Source organism: Eupeodes corollae, chromosome 1 (genome assembly GCF_945859685.1).
Source record: "Eupeodes corollae chromosome 1, idEupCoro1.1, whole genome shotgun sequence".
In the NCBI taxonomy this organism is placed as follows: Eukaryota; Metazoa; Arthropoda; class Insecta; order Diptera; family Syrphidae; genus Eupeodes; species Eupeodes corollae.
Genome location: NC_079147.1, coordinates 300,041,231 through 300,060,867, shown reverse-complemented (window position 1 = coordinate 300,060,867; position 19,637 = coordinate 300,041,231). Strand labels below are relative to the sequence as shown.

General features: G+C 33.8%; 2 protein-coding genes across 2 annotated transcripts in view; one reads left to right on the top strand and one right to left on the bottom strand.

Moving 5' to 3' along the window:
- LOC129951864 (uncharacterized) overlaps window positions 1-19,637 on the bottom strand; it is a 73,295-nt gene that overhangs the window by 47,038 nt on the left and 6,620 nt on the right. The window lies entirely within an intron of this gene.
- Window positions 7,598-19,637, top strand: part of LOC129951845 (uncharacterized) — a 103,004-nt gene continuing 90,964 nt past the window's right edge. The window contains exon 1 of the mRNA XM_056064196.1: window positions 7,598-8,224. The gene's annotated coding sequence lies outside the window, so the exon portion shown is untranslated. The remainder of the gene's footprint in view (window positions 8,225-19,637) is intronic.

The window sequence follows — 19,637 nt, the reverse complement described above, 5'->3', positions numbered from 1 at the left end:
GAAACGATTGCATAAATCGTTTTGTTCTTTGCTCAAGGGAAAATTTAAAAATCAAAATATTCATATTTTTCCATAAATTTTTAACACACACGGAATGCAGTTAATTAATATGAACATGAACGTGTTTTCCATTTCCCTTTTCTTTCTATGTAACCACTCTTACCCTCACTCTATTAACATGACAAGTAGTATGAGCGTTTTGTGATAGGATTTTCATCCCTTGATCATTCAAAATATAATACACTGAAGTTTCAAAGTGAAAAGTCTCTAGTGAAAAAAAATCCACGACTTTAGGCCTGGTATTTGTAAAACTCGTATAAAAAAGTTTATATTTTTTTAATTAACATGAAAACAAATATACGGTTCATTTGAAATTGAAAAATTTACTCCCTAAACAATGCTAACTCCAAATATAAGCTCCGAAGTCCTGTAGGTAGGTGCAACTTTAGATTTAATTGCAGATCAGAAAATTATAACCTCCTGCAGGTGCAAATATGTTGCTACACATGTTTGCAGATGTACCTAGACGCACTGAGCTGAGAAGGGCATTATAATTACAATATTAATCCTTGCCCCCGAATGTTTATTCGTGTTTTTTGGTTTCAGAACGTTATTTTTTTTTTCAAAAGAAAGTTGATATATTGAAAAATCATTTAATTAATTGATGAAAAAATTATGGAAGCAGGGAGTTATTTTCTCATAAATAAACGAAATTCCGATAAAAACCCTCGTAGCTATGACATCTCAAAATATTTGTATTCCTTGTATGAATTTTTGTACCTTTTTTTATTTTGTTCGTTTGGGAATCATATTTGCCATAATATTTAATTCGTTGTGTTTATTTTGGGGTAAAATTAAGACTCATCCCAAATATTGCATCGTCATTTTTTGCTTTTTAATAAATTATTTGACTTTAATGATTAGTTTGCATTTTAAATATAAAGAATAAAAGCAACGATGCAACTATATAACTTATAACTTCTAAAATTTAGTTTATTCTTTCTCGATAAAACATAAAAGTAATGACACCTTCTCGGTGGATTAAGAACCTATAGCAAAAGGCCAGTTTTTTAAATCATTTCTTTGATTTGGAAGTTATTTTAATCAGTTCGATTTGTCAAATTGAAAATTTTTGGTATTAGCATCTCATTCTCATGAACAAATGACGCACATACAGTGTTGGACAAAACTAAAGCGACTTTTTTTAATATTAAAAAATCTTTGTTATTCAAATGCATTTTTTTTATTAAGCTAACAGTTTATAAAACTCTTTAAACTTTGAAAGTCAAAAAATGTATTATTAGATTTATTTTTGAAAAAAGTGCAAAATTTTGCGATTTCCAATTCTGGATCATATATGGCACATTGAGAAGAAAAGTAACAAAACATTTTTCAACAAATTAAATCAACTACTTATTTAAAAAAATATATAGTAGAAACTTTGTAAACCGGAATCCGATTGGCTTTTATCGTTCCTAGTGGTAAAATCACTTTCTTTCCAGACAAGTCAACAGCGTTAAGGACGTGTATCAGTTGTCAAAGAATAATTTGTAGTTGAATCCGTCGGGAATAGTTCTCGCCAGTCGAACAACAATGTTACTGCATGTACTAATCTTTGAAAAATCGGTTAACAACTGTACATTTCCTTGGGCTCCAATATAAAGTTTAAGGTCGTAGCTGAACTCAGAGCTTGAGAGCAAAATATGTGTATCTGTATCCCATTGTGTGGTGATTTTTTGGGTATAGTATTGCCGGATAGATGATCTGCTTTTGGTTGGTATAATTTACAATAATACCAACAAACAATTTTACATTAACATTTAAGTACATTTATAAAAAAGATAAAATTTTTGATTTATATATGATGTATTTAAAGATAAATCCTAAATTTTAAAGTTTTAAAGTGATGTATACGCGTTCATAGTTCACACTATTTTCAAATCAAATAAATTCTGTTAAGATTTGTTTTCTATAGCTTATATCCACGTAAATATAACTCGAGAGTCTGTTCCAATCAGCCCTGCAATTTCCGTTAAGGACAACAGTCATATCATTTTCATTTAGAGTTGCCTTTTCAAAATGTCTTATCCTGAATTCTCTTAGTACGGGAAATGTTGTACATCTTCTTCTTCTCTCATGTTGCACAGGCTACATAATGTTGATGCGTTGCCTCCACGCCTAATCTGAGATAAAATCGTTTGTAGCTTTTTAAATCCATGATATTTTGTAAGGCTCCAAGTCATATGTTATGTATTGCAGTCCTATTGAATAATCCAACATCTTAAAAATTCGTGTGCTGCTTCTCTTCGCTCTCTGTTCTGCTTCTTGATTTGCATGCGATTACAGTTGATCAAGAATTTGTGAGTTATTGACAATCCAATCTCTTTCATTTGTAATGTTCTCATCCCAGTGCAAGCCGAACCTGTTTCCGATCATATTAATTTCCTTAACCCAAAAAAGTTGTTTTGCTTAGAGGATTTGGGTAAGTTAGTCTCGTGTCACTGTATTCAAATATAGTCTTTTGTACATATCTAAGGTGTAAGTCCAGTGTGTAGTAGTGCCCGTCTTCAGCTGCGGTTTTAATCGGTAATGCATACTCGTACTTTGGAGTGCATGATGATAACTTTAAAACTCTTTTCAGAAAGTATAGTTGCAGCTTATCCACCATAAGAACTCATCAAAAGTTCCAAAATCTCAGACTTGTGCACTATAAGTTTGAATAGCTCTGCATACTGCCAAAAAGAGTTTCCATTTTGAACTTAGGTTGGTATTCTGCTTAATCAAAAAATCAATGCTATGTCGCATCAATACTGTTCTTTGCTGCTGCATTTTTTTTCTCTACATGCTTAAAAAAGTTCATCCTTGGAGTAAGAAGAACACCAAGATATTTGTACTGTGTATGTGTACTATCCAAATTTCTTCTCCGTTGAAAATCAACTTTTCCCTATTTGATAGCCTGTCACCATTTCGGAAGACCATAATTTTCGATTTTGAGCGATTCACTTCGAGATTCCAATTGGTGCAGTACTCTTCAAAACGTTATATCATGCGTTGCAAAACCTCCACATACTCTGCTATAAGATCGCCATATTGTCAGCGTACAGCAACAACCTTATATTTAAACTGTCGATATTAACACCTCCTTCAATAATCGCATGTAGATCATTTATATATAAAGCAAAAAGTAAAGGTGTTAAAAGGCATCCTTGTTTCAACCCATATAGTGTTTCGAAGTACTCCGATAACTCCCTTCCTGCCCACACTGCTGATTGAGTATCAGAGTATATGCACTCAAGCAGGTTTACAAATATAGTCGAGACTCCCATTGAGCATTAATAGTTGTCTGGAGTTTTTATCAAAAGCCGCCTTTTAGTCCACAAAAAAACATAGACTTTCTTTTTTTCAGCCAGCTTAATGTGTACAATAGATGCCAACAACGAAGCGTTCGTTTACTCAATTTCAGTGATATTTTTTTATTGCTCGGATAAGCAGTTTATCCTTTTTGAACCTTGTTATCCTTGGATATGGCTTCTGTGGATAGTTTTCACTGTGTTCTTGTGATTTATTTATATTAAGCTCTGATTGTTTAATACCACTTCTATAACCTTTCATTAATTTTGATTTAAACGTTGTTAGATATTTATTTCGCGCAATTGACAAAAACAAAAGACAAATCATTTCACAAGTTATTACGATACAAATTGCATGCAAAGAATTACTATTTTTGTTAAGATTCTAATGTCCAGAAAAGTAACGGTATTTTTTATATATTGACGTCATGTGACGACTCCAGAGAAGAGCAGCAAAAAAGTTGCTGTAGTTTTGGCTAACATTAAAACGAAGTGGAAACAATTATTTGTTAAATATTTTCTTGCATTGTTGCTTAATGCTTTTGGATTTAGTAAAATAATTAACAACAAGAGCGGTTATTGAAAACAAGAAAACAAATATGATTTCATCATTAATACAACTTATACTACTTTGTAAGACGTACTTTGAAGCAAAAAGTTGCTTTAGTTTTGGCCAACACTGTTTTTTGACGTCGGTATAAGCTTAAATTAAATTTAACGGATAGTTTCTTTTGTATAATTAAAGGAAAGTTGAAAAGAACTGCAAAAAAATGTCATAAAACAAATAATAATGTTTGTGATGTTTAAAATTTTAGGACTATAGAAAGAACCAAGAAAGATATTGTCCCGATTGCTGTATCCATTAAAGATTGTTTTGAATAGTTTAACTTCCCAAAGTAAGTTATTGTAATCGATCCGGTTTGTCTAAGTGAAAATGTTGACATCAATAAAAACTTAAAAACATTACTAAAATTTGGTAAAAATTGATTTTTGACTTAAATCATTTCAAATTTAGGATATTCCCGAGTCGAAATTTTTGCCCTATTTTTGTCCCCAAAATTCAGGTTCTCTGAGGTTCAAAGAGATTGAAATGAGGATCACCTACTGTTAAAATGTTGCTCCTCATTTGAACCCAATAGTGACAGTTATCGGACAAAATACGATGTTTAGGATCAAATAAGGACGACAGCAAAAAGCCTGAAATAAACTTTTTTGATCTTGTTGCTTTTTTCTTTGTTGATTTAATCTCTCTTTTTCTTTCTCTGATACTTTATTAAACTCTCTTTCACTTTCTTTCTTATTTATTTTTCTGCGTCGTCGTTGCTGTTCTCGTCGTTGGTGTTGTCGACTTTGTTAGCTCCATCGTTTACATTTTCTCCATTAGCTCCATCCTTGTCATTTCCACTGTCTTCATCCGTTGTGACAACAACATTGACAAAACCTTTATTTAGGACAAAATATGCGTAGAAAAACGGAAAGATTCATGCATGATGAAATGAGGACGAGGTTCATTTTTCTGTATGAAGGAGCAAATGAGGAGAAAAGATCGTTTTAAGGATCAAAATTGGGCCAAAATTTCGACTCGGGTTGGCTTCAAATTAATTTCATCTTATAAGAAAATATTGTTTTCAGCAAAATTTTTATAAAAATCCAACATCCAGTTTTTCACCACAAACATTAAAATCTACAAAAAATAGTAAGCAAAATTGGTAAAAATTGGTATTCGATTCTAAATATCTCGTGAATAGATGAATTTATTGACTTCAAAATAATTTCTTTCTTCGTTTTTTTTTTTTGTTAATATATTGTTGTTAGAAGAATCTGTCCTTGCTTATATGCAAGAATTAAGAACTTTCAAGAAATGCTGCTAAAACTGGTAAGAATTGGTTATCGACTAAAAATCTGGTTAACAGAAATAGATTTCGAAATTAAACCATTTCATCATACGCAAAATATTACCCGTGTTTTGTTGGAAAATCTACCAATCGAAGGATTTTACACAAATAACAAAAACAATATCAGTGAATACTACCGTATTTAGTTTAGTTAATAAAAAAACTGGGCTTATTTTGTAAGAATAAAAAATATAGTCAACTTTTCCTATGTTTCCACTAAAGGTTTATCTCAGTTTAGATTAAATAGATCTTTTTGATGTTTCCACCGCAGGAAGATTAAAAAATGAATAAGTTTGACAGCACTTTCTAAAACGAAAATAGTGTTTCGATGTTTCTTACGAGCTGCAAGTGAAATAGTTTGTATCGTGTTAAATAATGAATAACTTTATAATTCAGCAACATATAAGAATACTCTACCTACTCCATGTGCAATTTTTTTTTTAATTTGAAAAAAACTATATTTTTTGTGCACAAACATGCAAATAAACAGACCTTAATGCATTATCTGTAAAAAAAAGGTTTTTCTTCAAAAATTTTGAATCGACTCCGATCTCATTTCAACTCGATTCAGTTATATAAATAATTCAGACAAGCTTCACGCTCGCTTCAATATAACATGTTAATGCAGTAGTCTACGAACAAACCCCCTTCTTTAAGTTTTTATTTTATGTTAAAGATGCAATTGTTAAATGAACTATTTTTATAGAATCTCAATTTCCAGATATTTTATTACCATTTCTTCTTGAAAATTATCCATTTTATTAGTTTTTGTTAGTTTTTTTTTGCTGAAGTTAATTTTAACTTTTGATTTTCACAAAACTTTCCTCTATTATTGTGTGTTTTTTTTTTTAATATTATTCTGACACAGCTTTTTTCAGTTGTACCAATTTTCAAATACAAAAATCTGACTACTGCCGAAGCGTTTTCTTGTGAATTTTCTTTTATACTTTTTAAAGAATGCCAAAAAACACGTGTATTGTTGGTAATTTCTTTGAAAAATTTAACTGTCAACTACTTTAACAAAAAACTGATAAGAAATGGTTTTCGACTAGAGGATTAGAAAAACGAAGAAAGATATTGACTTCAAATTATTATTGAAATCACGCTAAATATTGTTATGAATATTTTGTTGAACTTTTAAGCAAGACTATTCGACAGGCGGGAAGGGAAGTTATCAGTGTGGGTAGGATCCCAGCCCCTTTTAGTAATAATTTAAAAATTCATCTATATTCCTGAAATTTTAGGTGAATCATCACTTTATCTTAATACTGTTAATAACAACAATTCCAGCACAGATGACTACATTTTTTGCATTTAAAAAAATATCGGAAAGCAAAAACAAACCCAAAAAAAAACCAAAACAACATTTTTAATTGACATGCAAAAAATAATTGCATAATGTGTATTATATAACCTATCCCAACAATCAAAAAAAAAGTTTCAATAAATTCATATTTTGAAAAGGTTTTTTTTTTGTTTTTATTCTAAATTAATTAAGTAAATGGAGCCACTCACTTTTTTGAATTTTTGACAGTTTCAAAAATTGGTTTCAATTTCACTTAACAATAAACAATACAAAATGCATATAACTAAAATTGCGTGCAAATAGAAACAATAACTACATTTTTAGTGAACAAAAATATAACACTCTTACATAAAACTATTATATCAATCACTTTGATTACCTTTATAACTTTCGAATTTTCCACATCATCGTCCAGTAATGGGTTAATAAGTTTAAAGTTTTTTATTTTTCTAAATATACCTACCACGACATTTTTGTTTAATTGACTCGTAAACGTTAACAAAATCACTCAATCTAAAATAATCGAAAAACGTATTGACATAGCAATTAAATTAATTAACTTTTCTTTAAATTATTAATTTCGCTACTACCTAGAAGCTTAGTGCTTATGAGAACGGTTTCTTTTTAATTAAAGAATCCCGGCGGGATTTTTTATTAATTTCATAAATTCTAAGTAAAATATCAATCACAACAATTTTGATAAAAATCAACATTCTCAATATCTCGTATATTCACACTTAAAATTATGATATCACTGATAACACAATTTCAAAATCGTTCGTCTTCACAATAAAAACCGATAGAATAGCAACTTTGAAGGACCAAAACGCACTGACAACAGCCCCAAATATTATGAACGGAAATAACTTAAAAATTATAGAATAGAAGACAAAAAGTGAGCCTGAGCATTAAGCAATAATTGGAATCGGAATCGGAATAGGAAGTCGTCAATGCAACTTGTTGCAATGGAAAACGTACACGTCAGTGTTTTGTCTTCCATACCAAACGGTTGCCATCAGTATCGTCCTCGTCCTGTCGGCGTGCGTCGTCGTCGATTCACTCGTAACCTCGACGTAAATGTATCCTTCCAAAAAATAATAATATAAAAATAAACCCAAGCTGAAAGGACGAAATAGATTATCATCGATAACATTCATCACCCAACAACACCCATCCACCAACCGAACCAATCACAAAAACGCAACTAAGGACTTAGGACTCTATTAAAAAACTAAAACCCCTGATGATGATGATGGTCGTCCTCGATGTCAGTGTCGTCTGCTATATCATGCAGAATTTCAACCATGGATATCCTGTTGAATGCAATATTACCCTCGTTTTCAACACATTTTACACGTAAGCTTAAAACCTATGTATGTTCGAACGTTGGAAAGTTAAGGAAAGGAGCTTTTCATTCAATATCAATCTGATGGGTAAATTTAAAAGTTCAAATTCTCTATGAGGTTTTTATCGGTTCGGTTCGGTAGCGGTAAGGTGATGCGGTTCGGCGTACAACAATCATTGTTAAAACAACCAGGACTCTATGTGTGCTACTGCTATGTTTGGGATAAAACATAAGAGATAAGTTCGTTTTGTTGTTATCCTTGTTTGCTGACTAAAAAATGGTTTAGTTCAACAACAAGTGTATTTCGGGAAGGAGCGCATAATTCCAGGTATTCTTTATTCTTTTTGTCTATTTGTCCACTACGTAATGTAACGCATGTGTTGTTTTTAGAGCAACTTTAAACTGGTAACACTATTTTAAATGACTGTCATTTTGTCAGCTGTCAAGTGAATTATTTTCATTTTCATATTCATCTGCATTCGTAGTTCAAGTAACATGACTTTATGGAGACTACATTTAATTTAAATAGTAATAAGATTTATTTTACCTAAGTTCAATATATTTTACTCAAAAAAAACAAAGTTTATAACAATTTTAATCAATTGTAATTGGATTGTGTTTAGCATAATTTGTAATATAAAAAAAAAGGATAGTGTAAAAAATTACCATCTCTAGGTCGAAAACTACATGATAATATGTAGGTAAATATTAAACATTGATAACAAAGTAGGAGTTCAAAATATGGAAGCAAAGAGTATTAAATATAGCTTTCTGCTCAGCATTTAAGGTTTTAAATCAATTAAGATAAACCTTGTCTCATAAAATGGAATATCTTAGTTTCTTAAAACCTTACGTAAAGCAAATTTGGTAAATCTTTTCTTAACTTTTTCAATCCTAACGATACTTGTAACAATACTCCAGCAAAGGTCTGACAAGGGATAAATAGAGGGTTTTTTGAATATACGGATCTTAAAAGACTTTGTTTTTCTAGAAACAAAACCCAACATCGCGTTAGCTCTAGAAATCACATTGTCAATTTGAAGCGAAAAACTCATTCAAGATCTTTTTGTCTCGTTATTTTTTGTACTCGTAATTATGATTATCAATTTTGTAATTGAACTAAATGGATCTAGTATCTTTGAAAATTGTACCAATATTGCATTTTTTAATATGGAAATATAAATAATTTAACAATACAGTCAATATCAATTTGAATTTTACTGGAATTTAATGGATATATTTCACAGCTAACAATTTTCACATCAACATAAAACCATGCTCATGTTGGAAAATATTATTTCGAACTAAACTATAGAGTTTATTTTTTAGAATTGCTTCAAATACTTTGGGGATTAACTGAAGTTTAGCAATAGGTCTACAATTTTCCACAGATCCCTTAGATCCAGATTTGTGCAGAGGACTAATCAGAGAATGTTTCCTTGCTTACTTACTTACTTAAAGTGGCGCTACAGTCCGGGGCGGACCTGGGTCCTTAGCTAGCTGTCTCCAGTTTCGCACGCCAAGCTGGGTGCACCACCTGAGTCATGGTCTTCCAATACTGCGCCGCCGTCCCTCGGGATTGGATTCGAAGACCTTCGGAGCTAGAGCGTTGATGTTCATCCGCTCTACATGACCATCTAAGTCGTTGGACTTTAATTCTGCTAACTAGGTCAGTGTTGCTGTACAGCCCGTACAGTTCGTCGCTATATCTTCTCCTTCTATGCGTATGGGACCAAAAATCACCCAAAGAATTTTTCTCTCGAAGCATCCTAAGACGTTCTCATCTTTCTTTGACATGGGTCCAGGCCTCAGCGCCATTAATGAGAACCGGGATGATGAGTGTCTTATAGATGTTGATCTTAGATATTGACAGATATCAATTGACTTCTAAGTCAAAAGAAGCAGCGATTTGCAAAAGTTATTCTTCGTTTGATTTCAGCGCTGGTGTCGTTGGCTGTGTTATAAGCGGTGCCTAGGTAGACAAATTCCTTAACTACCTCATGTCCATGGTGACGTTTTGTCCAAGACGTCGTCGTTCAGTGTCCTTTTTTGATGACAGCATATACTTGGTCTTGCCCTCATTGACCACTAAACCCATCTTCTTCTCTTTCGTCGCAATGCTCAAAATGGCTCCACTGACATCACACTTTGATCTTCCAATTATTGTCAATATCATCTGCGTATCTGAGTAATTGGATGGACCTTTCAAAGATTGTGGTTCTAGTGTGGACGGTTGAGTTTTGCACAATTCTTTCCAGAACGATGTTGAAGAAGTCGCATGACTGTGCATCGCCTTGTCTAAAACCTTTTTTGACTTCAAATAAATCGGTAAGATCTTTTCCGACCTTGATAGAGCAACCTGCATTTTCCATCGTCATTCTGCACAAACGGATAAGTTTGACAGGGATGCCAAAACTAGACATTGCTCGGTAGAGCTCTTCCCTATAGATGCTGTCATACGCGGCTTTAAATCGATAAGGAGATGGTGGGTATCGATTTGAAGTTCCTGGGTTTTTTCCTAAATCTGCCGTGAATATTTGGTCGATAGTGGACTTTCCTGGTCTGAAGCCACACACACACAGAGAATCTTATATGCAATGTTAAAGAAACTGATGCCTCTGTAGTTGGCGCAGTTTAGAGGGTCTCCTTTCTTATCTATCGGGCACACTATGCTGAGATTCCACTCATCGGGAATGCTTTCTTTTGACCATATTTTGCAAATGAGTTGGTGCATGCTCCCTACCAAGTCATCGCCTGCTGCTTTGAATAGTTTGGCAGCGATGCCGTCAGCTCCAGCAGCTCCTCTTCTGCTCGTAGAGCTCGCGAGCAGCTCTAGTCCATTTGTTCAGCGCTTTTTGTATGCGTCTTGTTTCGCTGCGTGCGCTTGCTGGCATTCGTCGTCAAACCAGGGGTTTCGCTGTGGTGGCCGTGTGAAACCTAGCACTTCAGAGGCGGCATCTCTGATGACTGCAAGGCAATTTTGCCACTGGTTTTCAATGCTTAATGCAGCCAGCATATGACTCCTTAAGAGGTTATGGTCCGAGTCATTGTTGGCCTCTCGGAATGTTCGGATATCCTGGATACTGGAAAAGTGTCGTGCGTCGATCGCAATGTGGTCAATCTAATTGACAGTTGATTGATCACTAGATTTCCATGTCCCCTTGTGGATATTGAGATGTGTGAACTGCGTACTAGCTACCAGAACGTCGAGCCCCGCAGCGAAATTGATCAACCTGAATCTGTTGTCGAAGGTGGTTTCGTGCAGGCTGCATCTCCCGATTATGCCACCAAAGATGTCTTCTCTTCCTAGCTTGACATCAAAATCTCCTAAGATAATTTTAATGTGATAGCCAGGGCACTGCTCATATATCTTGTCCAAGAGCTCGAAGAATATGTCTGTGTTGTCTTCATCTTTCTCCTCTGTTGGGGCATGCGCGCATATTAGGCTTATTTTGGCGAATTTAGCCTCGATGCGGATTGTCGTGATGCGCTCGCTCAAGACTTTTTGCCTGAGTCTAGTTCCAACAACAAATAGACGCTGTCTTTGTTCTCTGTAGCAGTCGCCGTAGTATGTATCGCAGTCTTTTAGTTTGCATTTGCCCGGTCCATCCCATCGCACTTCTTGGATGGCAGTAATATCTGCCTTGCAGCAGTTTAGGGCTTCAGCAAATAGTTCGGCTGCACGTGGTCTGTTAAGGGACCTAACATTCCACGTACAGATCAGAATTTCGTTGTCCTTATTTCAACAGTGAATCCGTCCGTACCCGAGGCTTGTTGGTGATTCGCAACTATGAAGCTTTTACGTGGCCAGGAAGTCACCCCGACGGCACAGCACCCAACCTGGAGGGCCAGATCTCTAGTATAACTCCAAGGAAGGGGAGCCGGATAAACCGCTCCTTACAGGCCTGGGCTCCGAATATGTCGAAGAAGCCCTATAAGGTGTTGACTAAGTAGTTCAACATTACTGGAACTGTAGACGCCACCGTTGATTCCATCTCGAGAATTCCTCCGCTGCCGTCTGGATAAGAAGAGGTGCTTAGTGGAAAAAACCTCTCCACCCTCTCTCGTTTGCTGCCCCCAACAACTTTCCACTGGGGTTGGAACACAATCTCCAGTTGAGGTACTAGGCACCCGATGTTCAACGCGTGGAGGTGAGAGTAGGAGTTGAAAGACGGAGTCGGGTTTTGAGAAAAACCTGTGGAAGCTTGTGTCCTCTTAAATGCACATGTCTAACATTTGAACAGGAATCTAAAAATACACCATGTTGAATATATAATTCTGCTAATTTGTATTTGCAAAACTTTTCGTTTGACAATCGTAAGGAAAAGAACGTAATGTTACGTAATGTGACTCCAGACGGAAGCTCTAGTTAAAAGTTGCTGAACATTTGCTTTGTCTGACAGCTCAACAAAAAGTCAACAAACAAAACACATTTGCATTTAAAGCGATAACAATTGTTTATTAGAAAAAGTTAAAATGGAAGTTATTGAATTATTGCATAGAATAACCATGCAATTTTTTCTTGAAAACGTTTTATTGAGTTTCCAAGAACTTCTCATAGATTGAGCTCCCGGAACATCCAACGTCTCTTAGTCTGCGCCTCTTCTTGCTCCATGATCTGAACATAGGCTGTGTAAGCTACTTCCGCAATAAATTCAATTTTTTCGATTTCAAAATTCATATCATTTACTGCACGAAAAATCAAAACAAACTGTTGAGAAAAAATACAAGCTGCTTATGATAGAAGTGTCATTTAAGAAATGTCATATCGAAGCAGGCCCATCGTAACGCAAACGAAGCCGAAGCTGAAGCGTGTTTGTGTTTCAGCCAGTATTTAAGGACTATTCACATGAGAACTATCAACGAATGAACGAAAATTCGTCGATTTTGACATATTTTTCACATGAGAGTTTTTAATTAGTCGCGAATGAACCAAAACAAGAATGATATTTTTAGGTTAAGAACGATTATTTTATTCGTTGCGAGTGTGGATAATGTAGAACGAGAATATTTTCGCAACGAATACATATGTTGTCTTAAATTTATTAATATATGATATTGAAAAGTAAAAGTATGCATCATAAATAAAATAGAAACTATTTTTGTGGAATTTGTGTGGAATTATGTCTTCAAACGTATATAAACTCACATTTTGTGATTCATTCGTCGTTCGTTGGTCGCGTTCATGTAAATACTGCTTTGTTCTCAAGTCAGCAAAATTTGATTGGAAAAATTAGGCAAAATTATTACAAATATTGTTTAAGTTCTCTGAAAGGGTCCCTTTGTAAGATAAACTAGATGGAATCCCAATCGATTTTCTTTAAGTATTCAAAAATGACCAAAAACATTTAGAACTACTCTTTATTTTCGACTCCAGAGACCAAACATATTGTTTTTAAGTAAATGTTTAAAAGTTCATACTCTTTTCTAATTCTATTAAATTATTCTCGAAAAAAGACTGACAAATCGATCTTTTTAAATTGTTTACTTTCTTTATTGAAACAAAGTTAAAGATAGTCTGATCCAATGTATTCTTTAACATCCCTATGTTATTACTATTTAAAATTGTTTGCCAATAGTGATTCAAAATATCTATTCATAGAAACAAAATTAGTATTTCTAAATTCATGTTTATGAACCACATTATAAAATTGAAATTAAATCTCAAGTGCTTTGACATCAACAGAAACATGATTAGCGCCAGCAGCAATAGCTCTGTTGTGTTAACATTCGAAATGAACACATCAGCGCTTTTACTAGAATTAGCTCTAGGTTCATCGACGCATCAATTCATCGAGGAAAAGGACAGCTATGGTAATCGAAGTATCAGGATTACCATCAACCTTGATAGATGATGCTTTCGTCTGTTTTGCAATGTCGTTCGAGTTTTTGGAAGAAAGGTAACAAGTTTAGAAACTCTTCTATGCTTCGATGAAACACGATCAAGATGAGTTGAAGACTTTTCATTTTTCATTTGACATTTTAACATAAATAGACTGACGTCTGAAGAACGCTTCCGAATTGTCTAAATAAACGGTGATTTTTTAAGAGCTTGAGAACTTTTTTTTAAAAAAAACGCATACAATTTGCAAAATCTCATCGATTCTTTATTTGAAACGTTAGGTTGGTCCATGACATTTACTTTTTGAAGATAATTTTATTTAAATGTTGACCGCGGGTGCGTCTTAGGTGGTCCATTCGGAAAGTCCAATTTTGGGTAACTTTTTCGAGCATTTCGGCTGGAATAGCCCGAATTTCTTCGGAAATGTTGTCTTCCAAAGCTGGAATAGTTGCTGGCTTATTTGTGTAGACTTTAGACTTGACGTAGCCCCACAAAAAGGCGTCAAATCGCATGAATTTGGTGGCCAACTTACCGGTCCATTCCTAGAGATGAATTGTTCTCCGAAGTTTTCCCTCAAAATGGCCATAGAATCGCGAGCTGTGTGGCATGTAGCGCCATCTTGTTGAAACCACATGTCAACCAAGTTCAGTTCTTCCATTTTTGGCAACAAAAAGTTTGTTAGCATTGAACGTAAGCGATGGCCATTCACCGTAACGTTGCGTCCAACAGCATCTTTGAAAAAATACGGTCCAATGATTCCACCAGCGTACAAACCACACCAAACAGTGCATTTTTCGGGATGCATGGGCAGTTCTTGAACGGCTTCTGGTTGCTCTTCACTCCAAATGCTGCAATTTTGCTTATTTACGTAGTCATTCAACCAGAAATGAGCCTCATCGCTGAACAAAATTTGTCGATAAAAACGCGGATTTTCTGCCAACTTTTCTAGGGCCCATTCACTGAAAATTCGACGTTGTGGCAGATCGTTCGGCTTCAGTTCTTGTACGGTTTTACACCAAGATCTTTGCGTAAAATCTTTCATGTGGTCGAATAACACAAACCCAATTGCTGCGAACGGCGACGAATCGACATTTCACGGTCTTCAGCAACACTCTCAGAAACAGACGCAATATTCTCTTCTGTACGCACTGTACGCATTCGTGTGGTTGGTTTAATGTCCAATAAAGTAAACTGAGTGCGAAACTTGGTCACAATCGCATTAATTGTTTGCTCACTTAGTCGATTATGTAGACCATAAATCGGACATAAAGCGCGAAACACATTTCGAACCGAACACTGATTTTGGTATTAAAATTCAATGATTTGCAAGCGTTGCTCGTTAGTAAGTCTATTCATGATGAAATGTCAAAGCATACTGAGCATCTTTCTCTTTGACACCATGTCTGAAATCCCGCGTGATCTGTCAAATACTAATGCATGAAAATCCTAACCTCAAAAAAATCACCCTTTACATTTTAAAAATCATAGTTCTGCTCGAATTTTTCATAAACGTTAAGCCAATAAACAAAATTGATGTTTTTTGAGTGGTGATAATTCTCAAGTATATCTTTTGAGACCCGATGCTATCCAGAATGTTGCAGTCAATGGTTGCCGTTAAAGAGCCATGATTACTGACGTTTACGTTCATTTATTGAATAACCATGATGTGCAGTAGCCCCAGTTTCAACAAGATGGTGCAACATGTCACATATTATTGTCGTAAAATAATTGATTTATTTTATTTTACGACTCGGGAATTGGCCTCCAACAGTGTGTGATTTAAAACCTCTTGATTTTTTTCTGTGGTGATATGTGAATTCACTAGTCTACGCCGTCGCTGATAATCCAGAAACGACTTACTACTTGGGGCTACAAACGTTAGAATAATTATAAACAATAAGACCTCCGGATAAGACTACATTCTAGACAATCGTGAAGGTCATAATTATGCCTGTGGATTATCTTTCGAATAAATTTAATTGTATGTCAATTTGAAGAAATTGTCTTTGTTTTATTACATTTCAAAGTTATATAGCTGTTAAAAAAACACCCTTTACTTATATTTGTTGCTACTCTTTTCTTTTAATCGTTATTTCTACTATGTCCTGTATAGATTTCAAACAACGAACTTATTTTTCAATCATACTCTTTTTGCTATAGAGGAAACATCAGAAAGTTTTAATTGGGAGAGAGTTAAAGTTAATAATAACACGCCACTTCATAAGGATTTTATGGTTTTATCTTATTGCAAATGATGACTACAATTAAATGGATATATCCTCATACAAAACATTTGGAGTCATATATAGTTGATATATCTAATGAATTGTTATTGTTCTTTTGTTATTGTTTTATTCTTATTTTTGAATTGTTGATATACGAATAAAAGAAGATTACCTTGTTTAACATCGACCGTGTTGTCCTTGTCGATTAAGATATTTCGTGTGTGAGGCTTAAACATATTTTGGCAGAAGATTGAAAATAAAGTAAATTTGTACACCGATAGAAAAAATAGAAGATTATATTCAAAAGTTGAGTTTAGTGAGTCATTAAAAATAATTAAGTCAACATTTTAAACGATTTTGCTAAAATTAAAATTCATTATTTAATAATTCCTTAAATCTATATGACGTATGTAAGGTTTTTACTAATTTATGTAAAACACTGGATAAATTTACTATTTAATAAATGAACTGTCAAAAATTGAACTGAACTGGCAAATTTCGAACCGAACTGTCCAATTTTGTATGAAAAATTATTGAGTGAAGTTTACCAGAATTTTAATGAAATTGTTTAAAATTGTTGGAAACTTCACAAAAAAAAGACTTTTAAAATTGGAAAATTAGCAACATTTTTTCGCGAATAGTTCTAAAAAGAGTAAATCATTAAAAGAATTTTTTTCATATGAAGATTTTATTTCAGTGATTTTTTATAATTCGTGTGATAAAAATGTATTGTTTTTTTCGATTCATGAAATTTTTTCCAAACACGAAGATTTAACAGTAATTAAAATCATGACTACAGATAATCTAACATTTCCCGTTAAAGGGCCCGTTTAAGTTTATTGATTTATCTGTTTATTTTCACAAACTGTCACTTTTTTGACGTGTTTTGATGCTACATTTTTAATAAAAGAGATGAGTTATATTTACTAATTAGCAAATCAAAAAAGAAAGGTTTAGGATTTTGTAGTAGATAGTTAATCACTAAATATTTAGAAAATTGCAAATTAGTAAGTTGTTTAAATCTTTGTTCGTGAGTTGAAAATGGTTTAAAATAATCCAATAAACTCTCCCGTACAGAAAACACAATTAATCAAATTTTACAAAGCATCAATAACTGATGCACCTAATCGGGAGCATTAATTTCGCTCAATAAAAGTAAACATTTACAAGTTTGCCGAAAAACCAACTGTCCTAAGCCCATCATTTCGCTTTATAATACAGACATCCTTTCTCTTAGTGGTTTAAGTATTTTGGGAATTGTATTTGACAGTAAATATAATTTTAAGATACATTGTTTAAATTTAAAAAAGAAACTAGCTACTAGGCTTAGTATTATAAAATATCTAGCATCAAAAAATAGTCAAATACATATAAATTCGCTGATAAACTTAACAAAACCTATAATTTTATCAAAAAATTAGAATACGGCCCTGTCATATAAGGAAATTGTGCAAAATCTACTCTCCAGATGCTTCAGTCAACATACCATGCCGCAATAAGATGCAGCCTTAAAGCATTCGGAACCAGTCCAATTAAGAACTTACTAGCTGAAGGATGTTTTTCATCAATTGTAGAGAGAAGAGACCAGCTTACATTCCGACTTGTACCAAAAAAAATACAATATTTCAAGATCTCTGATTCACGCTGATGCAACTAAAATCTTAAACAGGAAAAAAGCCCTAAAGTTTAATCAGTTCTCTACAACGCAACGCCTTGAAATTTGCCGAAGACTTCGGTCCCAAACCAGCTCTGAACAAAACAACCATCGAAAAACACCCGCCACTTATCTTCAGATGTTCCACGATATGATTTACACCTTCCAGGAAAACAATTGGGATATCTTTTTTACGGACGGCACGATTACTGATGATAATGCAGGATATGCTGTAGTTAACTCTAATGGTTCACCTATATTTGCTGAACGGGTCTCACCTTATTTGTCAATCTTCTCCATCGAAGCACTGGCTGTACTCAAAGCTACAGAAAACGCTTGCAAAACTAAAAAAAATTGTTGGATGCATGGATAGGCTATCGACAATAAAAGCTATCCAAAATATACAAAATCAGTCACCTTACATAACGAAAATTCGGAACAACATCATCAAACAAGAAAATAACCTAAAACTAATCTGATAACCAGGTCATTGGCATTCAAGGTAATGAAATCGCAGACCGAGAAACTAAAGCTGTGTCCCCGGACACTAATACTCATATTTCATACTACCAACCTGTAAAAAAAAAGACCTCCTTAAGCTGTTTGATTCCCATTGGAAACAACGAAAAGAAGAACACTGGACTTATTACTTTCACCACAATTCCACAATCAATCTCAATTCAACTCCTGCTACTTACCCTTCAACCACAACTACAAATCTAAACAAAAATTTTCTAAGACTAGGAAGTGGACGCACTAAGCTGACCAATAATTACCTACTAACAAGGACCCTCCACCGACATGGCATTTTTGCCAATCGGGCCCTATTCTAACCATAAAACATTTAACAGCAGATTGTAATTATGTCAAGGAAGTATCTAATGAATTATTTAATAAAGATTTTTGTACTCTTCTTACAGTTCCCTCCGAACAAAACGTAAAAAACGTATACAATCTTTTAAAAAGATCAGAACTTAAGAATAGTTTATAACAATATGAAACCTCATTATTTGTATCAGTTTATTACTTTAAATGCCTTCAGCCTTAAGCTTTGGTAGCTCTTGTGTTGTTGTAAAATTATACTGTACATTTATGTAGAGTTTGATAAATTGTAATAATAATAATAAAATAAAGTTAGTGCTCATTAAATTTGTGCTTGTCTTACTATATTTTCCAGGTTTAGAAACACCATTTCTGTAAATATGACAGCCAAATTTCATGAATTGTCACGGGGTTTCCGACTATGTAAAGTGATACAATTTGACTGAATAACTTTTGAAGGGATTATTCAAAAAGATGGTTGCTTTTTATATTTCTTCTTCTACATATTTTCCTTGCGGTTTCATTAATTCAAAAAATGGTTCTTTGAATGAAAAATAAAAAATCCATACAAATTTGTATTATATTCGTACTCCCGCTTTTGTTATAAATAAATTAATGAAACTAAACAAAAACCTTTTGTATTTTGTTTATTTTTCATCTAAACCAAATTTTAATTTCGAACTCCAAAAGAAACAGTGGTTAAATATTGCCTAATTGAAAGAAAAACCGTGACATTTTGAAGTTTCTCTCAATTGAATTTTACTATATTGCAACGAAATCACCTTAGCGAAGTCATTTGTCATTCATTAAGTCCAAGATTCTAATGGCTGAATCACAAACACGCTTCATCTTTGGCTTCGTCTGCGTTACGGTGGGCCTGCTTCGAGGTTGCTTTGAATGACATTTCTATTATTTCATCCCTCCAAAGACCAAATATTTAGTTTGTTGACATTTGTTTACAGCTATTGAGCTGTCAGACAAAGCAAATGTTCAAATAATTGAACTAGAGCTTCCGTTTGGAGTCACATCACGTTACATTACGTATTTTTCTTACGATTGTCAAACGAAACGTGAGGACGAAGCATGCATTGAATTCCTCTGGCTGAACTCGTAAACGTGAGGTGAAGCCGAAGCCGAAGCTGAAGCGTGTTTGTGATTCAGCCATTAATAATACGACATTATTATAATTGAATTGTCA